At 39.8% G+C, this 8,404-nt stretch overlaps 1 protein-coding gene across 7 annotated transcripts in view; it reads left to right on the forward strand.

The window, feature by feature from the left end:
* The first annotated feature begins 377 nt into the window (after window positions 1-377).
* klhdc8a (kelch domain containing 8A) overlaps window positions 378-8,404 on the forward strand; it is a 79,006-nt gene continuing 70,979 nt past the window's right edge. For 3 of the 7 annotated variants that reach the window (XM_074680622.1, XM_074680589.1, XM_074680597.1), the window contains exons 1-2: window positions 378-747; window positions 6,456-6,519. The gene's annotated coding sequence lies outside the window, so the exon portion shown is untranslated. Of the gene's footprint in view, window positions 748-773; window positions 987-6,034; window positions 6,107-6,455; window positions 6,520-8,404 lie in introns of those variants that run through there. The other 4 variants (XM_074680629.1, XM_074680604.1, XM_074680613.1 and 1 more) reach the window with 3 other exon arrangements.

Here is an 8,404-nt window from a genome sequence, read left to right on the forward strand (position 1 = left end):
CTTTGATGTGTCCAAATGTCTGCCTTTGCAAAGTCTGGAAACTCTTTTTGATTATGCACCAAAAGATGGCTCTTTCTTAAGAAAAAAAAAGGAACTGTAAAATTATATAATTTGGGCCTTTGTCTGACAAAATGTGCTACAGATGACTGTGGGAGCTACTGAACCAGATACAACCAGAGGATCGTTTGAAAGTTTGTACTTTACAGCCCGGCACCCAGGACAAAAGATGTTAAACGCCTTTTCTCTCGCTTTTATTGAATCCATCAACTATTTATATCTTCAGCTCAAATCAAGTGGAAACCCACTTAGCACCCACTTCAGTGCATAACATATCTTTTTCTATTCAAACAGATGAAACAGTGTCAGTGGGCTCCCTTTACCAAATATAGGTTATAACAACACTCAGGCGCTCTCCCTCTCCCTCACCGGAGTGTACCATCGCAGGGATGAATGTTAACTTGTGCGATGAAAGCTGGAGATGAATACTTCATCCGTGACCCACATAATGGCGATATATGAGGCTCGGTGAGCGGGGCTCCGTCGTGTTACCGCCCGCTCCTCCGCCGTGTGTTCCCGGTGCAGCGGGGAGCTGACAGAGGCGCGCCTCGCCTCCCTTCTTCTCCGCCTGGACCAGACTCCTCTCTCTCCCACCTCGCTTCCAGGAAGAGGAGGAGAGGAGAGAAGAGGAGAAGGAGAGGGAGCAGGAGAAGCAGCGCACGCCGAGCGAAGGGCTACGGAAACGGGAAAGTAAGTAGCTCGTGTGTTGGGGGGGAACAAATGGAGATGTAATCTGTGTTTCTAGGAGGAGAGTCGCGCTCGCAGATACCAGCTACACGACTCCGTGCTCAGTTGAGAAGTGAAGCTCGTACTCAGGCTGGTTGTATTTCGTTACTCGTTACATTTGGCTTCATGGCGCCAGGGGAACATCGAGAAAGTTCACGTTTCCTTCGTTGAACTTCAGCTAATGAGTAAAGAGAGTGTGAAAGGTAAGAAAGAAAAGGTTATGAGGCTGGACTCATTATTTTAAAGTTATTAAGAGTAAAGTGCTTCAATGCTGCTGTGGTCTTTAATTAGGTACACCTGTTCACTGTAACAGTGCATTATCTGACAACAGTCTCAATTCAGTCCAAATACTGTGTGACACAAACCCTCCATTAAAAATGATTTTAACACACAATAAAAGCAGGCGCCTATTGTTGGCTTAAAAACCAAATTATTTCCCTGTGATAGTGAGAAATACTTGAGGAATAATGTTGGTATGATAGATTTTTCAGTTTATACTGAACATTTTTCTTGAGTGACACACAATCAAGCAGTCAATAGAAAGCATCAGGCAAACAATGAGCTGCCAGTTAGTAAAAGTATATTTATACAAAGAGGGAAAATCACTGCAGTGCAACCAAACACTGCTGCACAATGATCTTACATTCAGCTCTGCATGAACCTCTTTTGAGAGCTGTTACTTGACCTGTGGTTAAGCCACGCCCCCTTTAAACAATGAACGTTCAGTGACATGTGCCATGGCAGGTGTCACACGATGCTATTAATGATTTTTTTGAGACAGTGGAATCACATATCACCTACAAGCCACCAAAGGGTCTAAACTACACATTGGGGGGATGTATGAACCATTTTATCATTGAGAGGGTTGACAAAAAACTTCAGTTACAGACTTAAGTTACAGGTCCTACTGCAAACTGACAAACAGCATCTCAGACAACAAGGTAGAAGATCAGCATGAAACAAAAAAATAACCTCCTTTTTACCATCTTCACAAATTAAGAGTGTGTCTCTGTTAGTTTGGTGCTACAGTATTTACTCTGAATCATTCAGCAGAACATTAGCCAACCTCAGCTATTACAGATAAGCTAATGAAGCTAAGCTTTAGAAGCTAACGTTACTTTAACTAGAGCTCTTTGGATAACAGCTAACAATGATGTACAATCACCAGTGAACAAAAATTAGAACAAAATTGGCCACTAAACTCCCAACAAACAAAGAGACATGATGAGCAACACAGCCAGGAGCTAACATTAGGCTAACTTTAGCTAACATTAGAAAAAAAACAAACTGTTTGTCAGACTGCAGTAGTGGTTTTAGTGTTAAAGATAACTTAATATTTATTTTCAGCAAAGTGATGACATGTTGTCTCACATACAATGAGAGCTAACTTCAGAGCAGATGGATACATCATTGTTAATTTATTCACGTTGAGTTGATGTTGTGGTCTACTGCACAGATTTATCCAAAGAAGAAACTTTTCTCTGTTAAGAGTGTGTGAGTCTTATGGAAGGTTAAATAAACACATCCTATCACCCAGCCTCTCAGGGTACTTTTTTTTTTTTTTTTAACTTATAATATCAGAAAACCCTCATAAAATGAACCAAAATTTACTTTCTGCAACATATTTCAATGGACGTACAGGCAGTGAAGAGATGTATGGGAAGGCTATACGCTCTGTGATTAGCTCATTGCATCTGAAGGTGGGACTTAGCCATAGGTCAATTGTGGACCTACTTATTGGATTATTATCTTCCCTGGCACGGTGTCGAAATTTCTAGAGAACCTAAACAAGACCATACAGGTTAACAGCAGAGTCCACATTGGATGAAACCTATAACCCTTGTTAATGAAGCTCTTCAGTCAGTTTTGTTGCATTAGCTTTAGCTACATCTACCCCATACTTAGAGACGAAGTTGTGGTAGGTGTTTGAATATTATTGAGTGTTATAAATCATTTTTCATCTTTCAGTAAGTTTCCAAACTCCTCCCTAAGCCCATGAAAGCATGATTGATGATGATGGATCTTTTGTTACAGTCTTCATGACAATGATGACAGAGAATATAAAGACCATCCAGGCCTTATCTGAAAGGTCGCCTGCTCAATATTCACCGCATTTTCCTGTCGTCAGACCGCCTTGGCAGAGATGAGGAAGAATGACATTTCCTCCTCTTCCTTCTCCCCTGAGGGCAGTTGTCACTCTCCTCCACTTTTACACTTTACGCCTTAGTTGGAAATTCTCAGCTTAACTTACAGTTGTTGAAAAAATGTGATGTTGACCCTTTTTTGTCATTGGTGCTGATCGGAGAGCCAAGAGGAAACTCAGACCCAAACCTCTAAGTTGATGAAAACTGCAGTGAGAACGGTACTTGTGTTATGTAAATGAGTTCTGATGAAGATAACTAAGTCGATGTGAGCAGCCAAGTCGACTTTAATATTTCAAAGCTGCATATGAAATTTGTCACTACGGGGAGACAGATGTACTCCAAAAATATGATAGAAACACAGCCTGTTTTTAGAGCAGCGTGTTGGCAAACAACTGAATTAGCATCTGCCTGAGGAGCTACAGATCGCTGGAAGAGTCACGGTTCCAGATACAAGCATGCACCAGTGCCACAGCAGCTGCTTTGGTTAAAACACCTTTGACCGGAACAAAAACCACTGACAGGGGAGAAAAACTGCATAAATCTAAATTACACTGGAAAAGGAAAATCCTGATATGCAATAGAAACGATAAGAGCATCTAATGAAATTGTTTTAATCTAACTCAGAGGTTTTCATCCAGACTTAAAAGTTTATGAATCTCTAATCAATACTGTTAGTATGAATTCATGTCTTTGGCTTCATGTGTGCCTACTTACACAAGCTCCAGACAAACTAAAAAAGAGAACACATTTAGTTTTTGATACTCAGCCACCCTGGGCCCATAAACCAGTTTCACACTCTTCTATAATCTCCATTGACTTCAAATAAAAGTGTTTGTCTCTATTGGCTGCTTTGCTCTCTTCAGCCTGACAGCTGCTTACATTGTCTGACTGCTGTTTGGTGATGTGCAGGAACAGCACACTGAAGGACAATAGGAGCTTTTAGCTTTAAATGATTGCCTGCTACTGCCGAAAATAGAGTTGACAGAGAAACTAAGTGATGTTTTGATATATTTTATACCCTTGCTATTTAATTTTGGCTCGATAACAATTAGGAATGTCACAAAGTGCTAATTTCCTCCTCTGTTCAACAGAAACTTAGTAACAGACCAACCTGTGAGTTTACAGAGGAAAGAAAGTCTAAAAAATTTTCGACTCCCTGATCTGATTTTTTATATATGTTTTGCCGATACCGATCCGATACTGATTTGATACCTTTCTCTGATAAGTCCTGTACTTCATCGGGTGACCCCGTTGTAAATGATAAATCATATTTGTTGTATTAAAGTGAGCCCTGTTGGTCCCTCCTTGAGGAACACTCACTTTACAAATGTTGCGAGATGCTGTTTTACTATCATTGCTTTCCAAAGAGAAGTAGTCCCACACAGCGAACACGTTTGCAACGTGGTTTGATTTATAGCAGCTGTAAAGCATGACGGTGCTGAAAACACTTAAAAATTGTATCGGTACTGATCACGTAACAAAATCCGATACTATCTGATCCTCCAAAAAAGCCATATCAGGCACCAATACCAATCAGTGTATCAGATCCTTAATACTAGGGATGGGTACCGAATTAGGTACTTTATAGGTACCGACCTGATTCTGTCATAAGTTCCAGGTACCGATTCATGTAAAATCAAAAGGTAACTTGTTTAGGTACTTATGACTGTGAGGGAGTGGAAGAGTTGGTGATTTTTCATGCTGGACATGAACACAGCATTTCAAGGTTGAAGAACAAATATGTTAAATTAAAAAAAAAAATTACATTTTATTATCAAACAAATTGATTTTTTTTTTACCACATAAACACAAAAAAGTACAGAAATCCGTTGAGTACCAATACTGATTGCCAGGTACCAGGTATCGGTACAGTATCGTTTCAAATGTGAAAGGTACCCATACATACTACATTAATACTAACCAACAGTGTTGCACTGTGAGTTAGCACGAGTTGTTAGCGCTCTTTTACTTCAGGGTTAAAAGGTTTTATACCCCTACAAGTGTTGGGTGCAAAAAGGCTTCAAAACAATATACATGATGAGCCACCAATAATAGAAAATATAATCACTCATTGCATCAAATTGTTTTTCTGGTGTAATCTCTGGTTTATCTGGACATGAACACCTATCACTTCAAAACAATACTTTTGAAATATAAGAAAAGTAGCACACTACTTCAAACAATCATACACTTAAAGGGACTGTGAGGACTTTCCAAGTGACTGATCGCAATTCTCATCTTAAAATGAGACTATCAGCATTTTCATTCCAACCCACAGTCAGCAGTTATTCTGCAGTGGTCTGTTCAAACCTGAGAGTCTATCAATAAAATGAAGAGTGAGGTTACGTTTGCTCTGCTTGGTGAGGTTGGAGTTGGTAGATGAGCACTGGTAGGATATAACCAGGATTCGCTATCATTACACGTTACACACATGTCTCAGAGCACCAGGGTTTGAAGCAGCTCTAAATATAGCTGGCTACTAAAGTACTGTACAAACTGAGTTTACAAAGTTTGATTGCTGATACGTTTCAAACAGTAGCGCTATGTAATTGTTAATTCGTGACCTTGTCACATTGTTTCTGGCCAAAAGTTGTCTTAAGCAAAGCAAAGTAGTGTTGGGAAGAATATCCTACTTTCTTGAATTTTCTTAACAAATGCACGTCTCGCTAAGAGTAACATCCTCACTCTATTCCCAAATGCTCATGGGAAACAGGCTCTGTAAAGATTTGGTCCTTTGGTTTGCTTTTGTATGTTTCAAGGTTTGGGTTTTCTTCCGCCAGTCGTGTGAATTCATCTTGAGTTTCTTTATGATTATTCTTGTGTTTCCCTGTGTTTATTGTGTGAGTTTGTTCTTGCTCCTTGTGGTTCTGGTTTGGTTCATGTCATGTGTTGGTCTTTTTATGTTTATTCTCTGTGCTTCTGTATTTTGGATTAATTTAGTCCCTGTCTTTAGTACTCCTCTGTGTTTGGTTCAGTTTTTTCCTCCTGGACTTGTGTTTCCCTCCTCTTTGATTTCCCCTCATGTGTTTCACTTGTGTCTTGTTTCACACCTGTGCTGATTACCCCTCTTTCTATATAGCCTTTGTGATTCCTTGGTTTTTTGTCAGCTCATTGTTTGCTGTAGTTGTTGAGTGTTGCTGTGGATGTTGCCTGTTGCTGTTATGTGTTTCCTGGTCCTTGTAAGTTTTTCCAGTGTTTTTGTAAATTAAGGTTTTTGGATTTATTTTTTGCTTTTGTTAAAAAAAATCCCCATGAGTTAAGTCTTTTCTCTATACCTTTACCAAAACCAAAAGTCTCTATGGGCTAAGATTTTTGCAGCTAGAAACAGATTTTTAGCCCATAAGTATGGACTCAACCTGACAAACTTCTGATTGAATTCAAAAACAGTGCACCAGGAAGAGCTTCAAAAAATACAGCTGAATTATCTGATTGCAGAGTCAAAGCTAAACATTCAGAACATTTGGGAGTTGAAAATAATTTGAACTTTGCAGGTGTTCCACTTTAAATGTCATCTTTTTGACTTCACAGATCACAGAGCCGTGCTGCTGAAAAAAATCATTCAGGATTTCAAGTCTGGGATTGCAGCCTGGAGGTACACATTTGTCATTATTTTTCCTGTAGTTAAAAAGCCTCAGCTCCTCTCATTTTCCATCCTTTCCCTTCCCCTCTCCTCACCTTTACTTCCTGTCCTCATCCGTTCTTGTTTCAGCAGGCATTGATTGCTTCCTCCTTACGCTCTCATAAATACCATTTCTGTTAATTACCATGCAAAGTGTGCAGCGTGAATCGATGTAATTTGAAGCTGGTCTCAGTAACATTAGCCTGCTCATTGGTTCGTGAGACAAACAGGGTGGAAGCACTTCCTGTCAAAGTAAAGAGGAAGTTAAAAAAGTGACGGAGCATATGTCTGTCACTCACAGCTGTGGGGTTGATGTGCCAGCTCTTTCTGACAACATGAGTGACATTTTCATACGTTGCATTGGCAGCAGAGCTCCAAAGTCAGGCTTTGATTGATGAGCGGTGCACGGACTTCATATCATTTCTTTTATGCTCAGAACAATTTATACTTAATATGAGCAAGAAACCAAACTTCAGAGGAATGATTGCATGAGGGACTGACATACCTCCTGCACAACTTCAACTTCCTAAAGCGTTAATTTCCCACAGGCTTTGTGGGACACACATATTTGGCCGAATCAAATGCTGTTGCTGTGGCAATTTCAGTTTGTTGTGGGATGAGGACAAGGATTTGCGACATAATTCCTAGTAGTCTTTTTACATTTATCACACTGCACTCTGCCGTTTTTTTAAAGGAAGTCAGTCCAGGTGGTTATAAGCTTTGTGATTCATGCACCCTGCATTAACTTGTGTTTTGCTTAATGGGATATTTTTGAAGTGGGGTTGTATGAGGCACCTGTCAATAGTTAATGGATCAGCAACAGAAATACAGGTCAGCTCAATCTTTTTGTTGAAAAAACTGGAGAACCAGGAAGCAAGGCTATCAGTCGCCCCTGACAAAGTCAGCTCTAGCTTGTAGTTTGGTGAACGTCATGTTCTTCTGCCTGTTGCACACTATTAAGTGGTTTAGATTTGCAGGTATCAAAATAAACTCATGATATAATAGGGATAGACAATACGGCCTAAAATAAAATCCCATTTTTTTCACAAAATTTCAGTTTACAATTTTTTTTTCTCATTTTTTCCCTACTTTGTGAAAGAAACAATAAATACATATGACAGTGATACCTTAAAACAAGTTTTGCTTTTTTTTTTATCAAGTACTAAACATAAGTTACTTCTCTTTCCTTCTTAGAATTAAAATGCTAACTGTTCTTTTGTTTTGTAAAATACACTTTGTAGTTTGAAATGATTCAGATATTTTTATATGCACGCCAAGGGGCAACATCCGGTTAGTAAAAGTAAAGCCTATGGGGGAGTGCTAAAAGTTGCTGTTCATCAAGAATCCGCCAGAAGTGATGTACACACCCAGCCACAAAAAATGACTTTTATGGCATTAAAAAGCATATTTACAGCCTGGTTCAAACTAGTGTTGTCAAAAGTATCATTTTATCCGTAAATATCGATCCTGAAATTTAGCAAACGATTCAATATAAAGTTCCCCTAGTTTCGATAGATCGGTACTCAATATCCTTTCCCTGGTTAGTATTTGCTGGCGTCAAAACATACAAACAGAGTGCACACGGGGTACATGCAGCCCCTACCTCCCTGGGTCCTGCCTCGTAGTTGAGAGAGAGCGAGAGAGACGCTAGTTTACACTGAATTCCAGCTGTGGTGGGTAACACCGTCACTCCTACTCGCCACTTTGGCGTGTTTAATTATTTAATTGTAGTTTTCTGAAATGGCATCTGAAATACTACACCCATTGCAGTATGAGACTACGGCACTACAACTCCCATGAGCACTGCCTGCACACAGTGTTTGCTCACTGGACGCGCTCGTCTCCAGCCTCCGTCTTG

Source organism: Halichoeres trimaculatus, unplaced genomic scaffold, assembly GCF_033239565.1.
Source record: "Halichoeres trimaculatus isolate MK-OKI-2021-1 unplaced genomic scaffold, fHalTri1.1 fHalTri1_scaffold_1, whole genome shotgun sequence".
NCBI classification, from domain to species: Eukaryota; Metazoa; Chordata; class Actinopteri; order Labriformes; family Labridae; genus Halichoeres; species Halichoeres trimaculatus.